At 48.0% G+C, this 8,232-nt stretch overlaps 1 pseudogene; it reads left to right on the forward strand.

The window, feature by feature from the left end:
- The first annotated feature begins 5,044 nt into the window (after positions 1–5,044).
- LOC146182790 (putative exonuclease GOR) lies at positions 5,045–6,418 on the forward strand (annotated as a pseudogene).
- Positions 6,419–8,232: the final 1,814 nt, after the last annotated feature.

Below are 8,232 nucleotides of genomic sequence, written 5' to 3' on the forward strand. Positions count from 1 at the left end.
GGTATGACGCGATAGCGTAGGCTACCACCCCACATATAAAGCCCCGATTTAACCAAGCCATTTGAACGTGCCTTAGTGGCCTTAACGTGGATACCTTTGCCGTTTGTCCCACGAGTTGAGACCTAAGAGGCAAATTCCATTTTCTTTCGCCATGGGCCGTACCACCGTTTTGGCGGGTCTGAAAAATAGGCACCGGTGAGAAACCCCTTCAGCAGTCAGGCCTCGTACCGATCAGTCTGTTCGTCATATCCGCCAAATTATTGCGCCCTGTTTTATCAGTTGGCAGAGAAAGAAGAAGATGGTCAAAGGGAAGCGAGGAAGAAGACCTCACGCAGTTGTGTTCCGTGAGCGCTTACTGCAAATTCTCATCTGAGCTATGTCTCTTTGGAGTTACATCCTACGATATTTGTAACAACATTGTTTTTCTTGCCTCTCAAATCAAAGTGATTCCTAAGAAAGCTGTACTTGAACGTGACCGTGTCTGTGTCGCAAAAAAAATGGGGATAGGAGGGACTCCTGCTTTAATGGTATGAGGAATATAGTTTCAATACCCCAGTCACACGCCACTTCTCCAAGGTCTTTACTTTATAGGAGGTTAATTGCATTAAAGGAGCAAAACTTAAAAGGAGAAGTGGCATAGCTGCACGGCAAATGGAAAGGAGATAGATTACCACGGTGATGATAATTCAGGCATTCTCAGCGAGCTCCATTTGTCGAGCGCTATTCACAACGGCCTTCGACCACATCGCTTGAAATGGCGCTAGTAACAACTACCACAATTCAAGTAGACGATATCTTTCAGCTTAAGTAATAAGTGAACAAGACTTCCCTTGTTTATGTTAGTAAAAGTAACCAAGTCATTAACGAAGAAAGATTATGAAGGTTTGAAGCGGACGTTTTAGTAAGAAATGTTTTTCTTTTTTACATTTAATCTACATTCTCACCACGTATGTCGATGCGGCTGCTGAAAACATTAGAAGTCTTCCATTAACACTCGAGATTTTTTAAAGTTCGTTGAAATGCAAAGTTCACGTCTAAGTAGAATCAATGAGGTCTAATTATAATATTAAACATTATATTTTTGTCAACTTTTTTTTTCTCTGCTTTCTTTAGCCCGCTCGGCGGCGCAACAGGTTTGGGCTGCTCCTTTACGCAGCTGAAGACCGTTGACGGCCTCCTTTCCCTTTACGAGCTTTTATCGTAAAGAACTCGGGACTTTGCCATGTAGCTGCGCGTCAACTGCCTTTGGAGCAAAGAACATTAATTCTCAACGCCTTACAAGCGCCCGTGTGACAGGGGTATACTTACCTAGAGGGAAAGCTCTGTCGCAATCTATGGGAGTTTGTATGGAGCTTCGAGGCGAACAGTTTCCCTCTAGGCCTCAGGGCATCCTTATGAATAAAGATTTATGAATGAATGAATCAGCCACTATGGGGCGGCAAACCATGATGGGGCGGAGAGTTACCGGGTGCAGAAGTACGATTTTGTTCCACACATAATGCAAAACTAAACGCTGTTCTCCAAGAAAATGTTTCATAACATTCAATATTATTACTGCATTGCAAAAAGAGTGCAAAACCGCATATAAGTGTAAACGTTATCCAAAATATGCGATGGCTTTTTTGCTATCGGCTTAGAATTTAGCTGCACGGAAACTAATACTTCGCACTTTTGGGCACACTTTAAAGAAAAAAAAATGTCTTGAAAATATATATGGTTGCTCAGCCACTTTAAGAAGATTTAGTGGCATATGAGAAAAGAAATTTTTTTACTGACGTCTTCTGGTTTCGCGCCTTCGTTACAGTCGCTACTATCGCTTTTGTAGTCTACGTTCGCGCGTCGAGATGATGGTGACGATGAAGAGGAGACATCCTAGTAATGCCACTCTGTGTTCCCGACAAAATGGGACTGTCCGCACCAAGCAGCACTCTGAAGTGCAGCGTCCCTAGCTTCCCTTTAGGTAAGAGTAAGTAACTCTACGGTATGAGCCGAATGCGGCAGTCGGCTTCGTTCGTGGCTCGCCTCGATCATTTCTAATCCCTTGCATGCATATTCCCACTCGCTTAATCAGTCACACTTTATCTTCTGCCTCGAATATCTCTCGTCTTATGGCACAGGATCGCATGCTGCGATAATATTTTAAAAATTACCCGACACAGATGTAAAGCCCTGCATAACCAAGCCGCCTAAATATGGTTGAGGGGACAGCATGTTTAATTCGGAATGCAAGGATCTAGGAGAATTGGATTCCTCTTAGCTTTCCACCTGACCTCAGAAGTCACATTTAACATATCATATTTACTTACACTAACCATTAACTAGCTACCTGTAAATAAAAATTGAACTTTACCCTGCAGCATGAAGACATTTAACGTTAGATATCTTTTGTCAAGCACAATTGGACTCAACCAACTGCTACTTGTTATTCAGCCCCCGAAGTTAATTAGGCGTGATAAAAAATTGAATTGCACAGTACAGAATCGTAATACATAGTTGAAAACGACTCGGCCAGTAGCAGCTAAACACAAACACTAACCCTCGTAAAATGAAGCCAAATTAGTTCGATTCAATCAGTGGTCAGACCATCTCATTTTTTGTCTCTGCCTATGGTTCTGTAGTAGGTTGTGTTGGGCTACCGGACTTGTTTAGTGCTTCTATGGAGTAAGGTAAGACAGGAGCTCCGACTCTGGTACGCTGCAATGCATTCGGCATAGGCCGATTTTGCTACGCGAACGCCGAGCCCGCGTCCGGCGTTCAGCTTTGCGCTGTACTCTCTCCTTTCGCTCTACTCATAGAGAAAGAGATTGTCTTTCTCTATGCTCTACTTTCCTCGCCGATGCGGCTTTGTTAGGTCACGTGATCCTCCTCTCGGTGCGCCACCTCTCGAAAGTTTTGCACAACGAAAAGCCCCCGAGCTTGATCCGGGCGACTGCGCGAGTGTCGCGAACAACAGGTGGGGAGCAGATGGAGTGGAACCTTTGCGCGTCGTCTGCTAGGCGGAAAACGCAAGAAGTGGATTCGTGGTTATAATTGCGCGTACGCCAATCTGTATCTCTTTTAAGATAAAACTTCAACATAAAGCTGTGCCTGTATCGTTTTTATTTTGTTGTCTACGTATACCCTTGAGAATGAGTCGACAGGTGTAGGCAGCCGCCAGACCAGCAGTACGCAGACGTTACGGCACAAAGCGCGGCAGACGTGGGAGGAGCGCATAGTGTGTACTGTTTTGTTTTCTTTTTATATGCGGACAGAGGCAGCGGCAGCACGGAATCACCGGAGCGGTGGCGTGGCGGCGGCACTCTTCAACTGCGTTGGGGATAAGTCCTAGCGCCATCCGCAAACAAGCTTTCTCCGACGTAGCAAAACTTCGTCTTCCCCAAGGGCGGAGTCGGCGCACCTGTGTATCTTACTCTGTGAGTGCTTCCTTGGCTCTCCGAATATCATACTTCGTTATGCCGAGCAATGTGCGCTTATTTATTTGATACGGTAACTGTGCCAAGGGCTATGAATGTGGGCTTAACAATCGAGTCAGCCACTAATGAGAGGGGATTAGTTGTGCCGCGTAACGGTTTGAAAATTACGAATTAGGAGAAATCCCCTTGCACAACATGGACTGAATTCGCGTATATATGCTCCCTCCCTTCCCCTTGAGGGCTTTAAGGCTACAAATCAAGATCGGCTATCACTGTAAATGGTCATGTCCGAAATTTCGCATGTTGTACCACCCAAAGATTCAGTTATCAGTCCAATTGTGTCCCCTTAAAAATTTTAATGAGCTTGATATGAGGTTCCGTCCACGGTGGCGCGATGGCCTAGACTTACACGTGTTGAATGCGCATTCCTTGCTATCGGAGTCGGAAAGCAGCGCGAAACGAAATGGATTAATAGCCACACTGGGCAACACGACGCCAGCGCCATCCGCGCAAGGCTGGTTGTATCGCAGGTGTGTCGTTCTGTTCTCTGAACGGTAAAGTCCTCTGAGCAGCGTCACCTGTCCACAGATAACAGAAATATTTTAAAAGTGAATAAGAGCGCATTTAAAGCCTATCGCACTCGTTGCTTTAGTGGTGCAATAGATTGGCGCTAATTACCTCACCACTAAGCGAATAAAGCATCTGCTCGAATCCTGTATGTCGAAATGGTTCCTGATTTTTTTTTATCGCAACGTTAAATTAAGCTACTAAGATCTCGCATTACTTATGTTCACCTTTAGGTTGCATTATGTGATGTATTTCATTCTTAATAGCCACGAAACCAGCCGTGAACAGAGCCACGAAGTGACGGCATGACAACGGTAATACTATTTAATTACCTTTAACTTAATCATTTCCTGCCTTCGATGAGTGTATGTTACCTTTAGGTTGTATTCAGAGACACCTCTCGGTAACAATCGCCGTTTAACCCGCTGAGAGGCAACCAGTGAGCAGAAAGAAGTTGTGGGACCCTACCGTAATGACCATGTAATGACGTGGAAACAATTGAACATTACATCCTCTCCTGCCACAGGTATGCCACTCAGAGAAGAAATTATCTAGAAATACCTCTTACTCGCCTAGGATTGCCATTTACTGTTCCTGTCCTCCTCTCCTTTGGTGCAACCGTCAAAGGGTATGCTCTAAAACCGGTGTGTGACTTACTTCATAATTGTAATTTTAGGACTGAAAGATTTGTGTGTTAGCGCTGATCTGTCTGAATTGTATTTTTTCTTATTATTATTATCTTTAGTAATTTACAATTTTATTCCTTTTTTTCATTGCTTTCTATTACATCGCCTCAAAATTTCAAATTATTTCAGCTACACTAGCTCCTAATTATTAGGTTATCTATATCATACAGTCAAATCGACATTATCAAAAATATTATGTCCCCTACAACGAATTCTGGCCAATCCCACACTGCGGGTATGTGCCATTACAACGAGGGAGAAGAAGAAGAAGAGGAGACAGAATTACGCATCGCAGGTTGTATCTTTTGGCGCGTTGCAGTGGTGTCATCGTCTAGTGGCTTGTCTACTACGGCGGGTGCTGCACATGGGAGCAGCAGCATGACTGACGAACTAGTGTTTATAACTGTCAGCTCACCTATGATAGTGCTTTCCGCCGTCCTCGGCGTCCTAATTCTCGTGGTCATTCTTGTCGCCAGTCAGAAGAAAGCAGATTCAAAGAAGAAGCCTTCCAAACCTACCAAGGAAAAGAACGCTGTGCGGAAGGGGGTGCGAGCGGTGTCCAAGAAGAAAGATGAAGAGAAGAAACGGCATTTAAAAAGCCAGTACTTGCACCCGTGGCTAATGACCACATTAAAAGGAGACAGCGGCATCATCCAGGGCCTGGACTTTAATGGCAACGGGAAGTACTTGGCGACTTCAGCTGATGGTCGACGTCAGCAGCTAGCAGCCAGCTGGCAGAAGGCCGCGGCGCCCGTCCGCTCGCTGACCGCGCCCCGGGGTCCCCCGAGCCCGCTGGAAGACACCTGGCGCCTGCCGGTGTGCGCCGACGACCTGTACCACCAGCTTCTGCGCTACAGGCTGACCCCTCAGGAATTGTAAAGCTGCGGCTACCCGCGCCCATGCCCCAAAGAGCCGGGCAGCGCCGTGTGGTTGCAAGCGGACGCTGTGTCGGCCAACTCGAGCCGCAAGACCTGCTGCCGCTGCGGCTCTTCGTTTGTCATAACACCGGACGGCGAGTACTACGCCAACGACGACTGCATCTATCACACAGCTCGCCGCGGCATGCCCGAGTTCTCGTGCTGTGGCGCTACGGGTGAAGAGCCGGGCTGCCAGCGCTCCGAGTACCACGTGTGCGCCCAGGGTGCGCGGGGCGAGCACAACGCGCCAGCCCGTGGCTTCGTGCGCACGCGCCCCCGACACGACGTTTCCGGCAGAGTGTTTGCGCTCGACTGCGAGATGTGCTTCACCATCCGCGGCCTCGAGGTGTCCAAGGTGAGCGTGGTGGACGCCAACGGAGCGACCGTGTACGAAACGTACGTGAGGCCTGGCAGCCCCGTGCTGGACTACAACACGGCGTTCAGCGGCGTCACCGCCGACCACCTGCGCAATGTGCGAACCACGCTTCAGGATGTACAGGCGGTGCTGCTGCGCCTCTTCACCGCCTCCACGGTGCTTGTGGGCCACGGCCTGGAGAACGACCTGCGCAGCCTCAAGATTCTGCACGATACCGTCGTGGACACGGCCGTCGTGTTCCCCCATCACCGGGGTCTGCCATACCGTCGGTCGCTGCGTTCGCTGGTCGGCGCCTATCTTCACCGCGAAGTGCAGGTGGTCGGCGTGCGGGGACATGACAGTGTTGAAGACGCCCGCGCCTGCATGGAGCTCATCCTTTGGAAGGCGGCGCACGATCAAAAACTGCACGAGCGCAGGAACCGCGGTGCCGGTGGCCGACTCGTGCAGCCGTCACTCTGATTAGCGGGACGCGGCCACTGCGCCTTTCCCTTTACTGCTGCGCGAGTGTGTGTGAGAAGGTGTGGTGCGGAGGATAGAGAACCCCGACGACCCTCGTGCGCCGGCTCAGTCCTTGCTCTCTCTCTGGAAGATGGAATAGATCTGTGCTGCTCGTCGGCGACCAACGCACACTGCAACCGCCCGCTCCGAAACGAACGATGATCCTCCTCGGCGTCCAGCTGTTGTCGCGCGTGCGCGGGTTGTCTTTTTGCGCATGCGAACCGCGCCCCGGCTGGTTCTGTGTTGCTGTGAGCGTACCACTGAAGGACTGTGGACTTGAGGAACGGGGCCACACAAACCAAGGTTGTGAAAAACTTGTATTTTTTTTTTTATATTATTGCCTGGCGGATTCTGTGCCTCAGTGTGGGTTGACATTTAGAATGATGCCACTGGCCCTTCTGCTTGGATAACCTTTACATTTATTCTTCAGTAAAAAGAAAATAAAGTTTCGGAATATATCCGATTGTTGGAAGAAACGAGGAAAGACGTAGTACAAGAGGAAGCCGGGAAGAGCCAACAGGACCGCGCATGGACCATCATGTACAGTGTTTTATTATTTAACGCGAAAGGTTACTTCGCTATGTTTACAGATTTCTGTCCGCGGACCGTGCCCGCGGACCGCGTCCGCAAAATCTAGTCCGAAGCAGTTGCGAGTAATTGAGAAGCGGTAGAGGTTAATGAGTGGTGTCAATCGATAGAGGGTGACGAAATGTATTGTCCAAAATATTAATTAGGCCGAAGGAATAATTAGGTAATTAGTTAGAGGCAGAACACGTAAAATCTTGTTCGCTGCAGTTGTAATTGAGAAGTCTTAGAGGTTAATGAAAGATATCAATCGATAGAGTCGGTGGGGACCGTGCAGGGCCCTTTAAAGGGAGGCCTTTTCCCGCGGCTACCGATGCGCCGCCGCTTACCCCCTTCCCTCTCCCCGCTCATTCCGGGAGAATCGGTCCCGCGCGGGGGCTATAAAGAGGGAGACGTTGTCGCCTCGCTCTCTCTTCGCTCCTGGACGCGCTGGCTGGTCGCTGTCTGCCCTCCCAAACGACGACCCCGCTGATCTCCCGCACCGCCACGGACTTTCTGGAATGAGATAAAGATGTTTCTTACACGGCCCGCTGCATGTTTGCCTTGCGTATCCCTCGGGCAGAGGAATCGCCCACAAGGATGACGTAATGTGTGAGAACAAATAATTAGCAATTAAGTTAATTAGGTAATTAGTGGCTAAAAATGAAACAGTAAAGCGAAAATCGTCTCATTAGCGAACTGCATGGCCCTACACTTGAATATATCAAATAATAAACAGTTAAGTAGAACAGTCATAGGGCGACGTCAAGGATGTTACGTCAAACAATCGGAATTAGAGCCGAAAACGTGCATAGGAACAGATTGGCGCGCAATTTGAAAGTACCAAAGAGTAAATTGAATAAACAAGCAGTGAATTAATGTGACGTAGATGATGTGACGTCACGCAACCGGAAGTAGAGCCGAAAAAGGGCTTAGGAAGGGATTGGTGCGCAATTTGCAAAATCGTGCGAGCAGCAGTTGTCACTAATTGAGAAGTTGTAGAGGTTAATGAGTGGTGTCAATCGATAGAGGGGGTGTAATGTGTGCGAAAAATAATTAGGCCAATATATTATTAGGCAATTATTTAAAGGCCAAAATCATTAAAGTCAAGGGGAAAGTGTTCTCATTAGCGAATGGATTGGCGCCACATTTGAATGTATCAAATACTAAAATAATTAAATAAATCAGTCAGTTAGGTTGACACCAAAGAT

Source organism: Amblyomma maculatum, chromosome 7, assembly GCF_055883805.1.
Source record: "Amblyomma maculatum isolate TAMU_Amacu chromosome 7, ASM5588380v1, whole genome shotgun sequence".
Lineage (NCBI taxonomy): Eukaryota > Metazoa > Arthropoda > Arachnida > Ixodida > Ixodidae > Amblyomma > Amblyomma maculatum.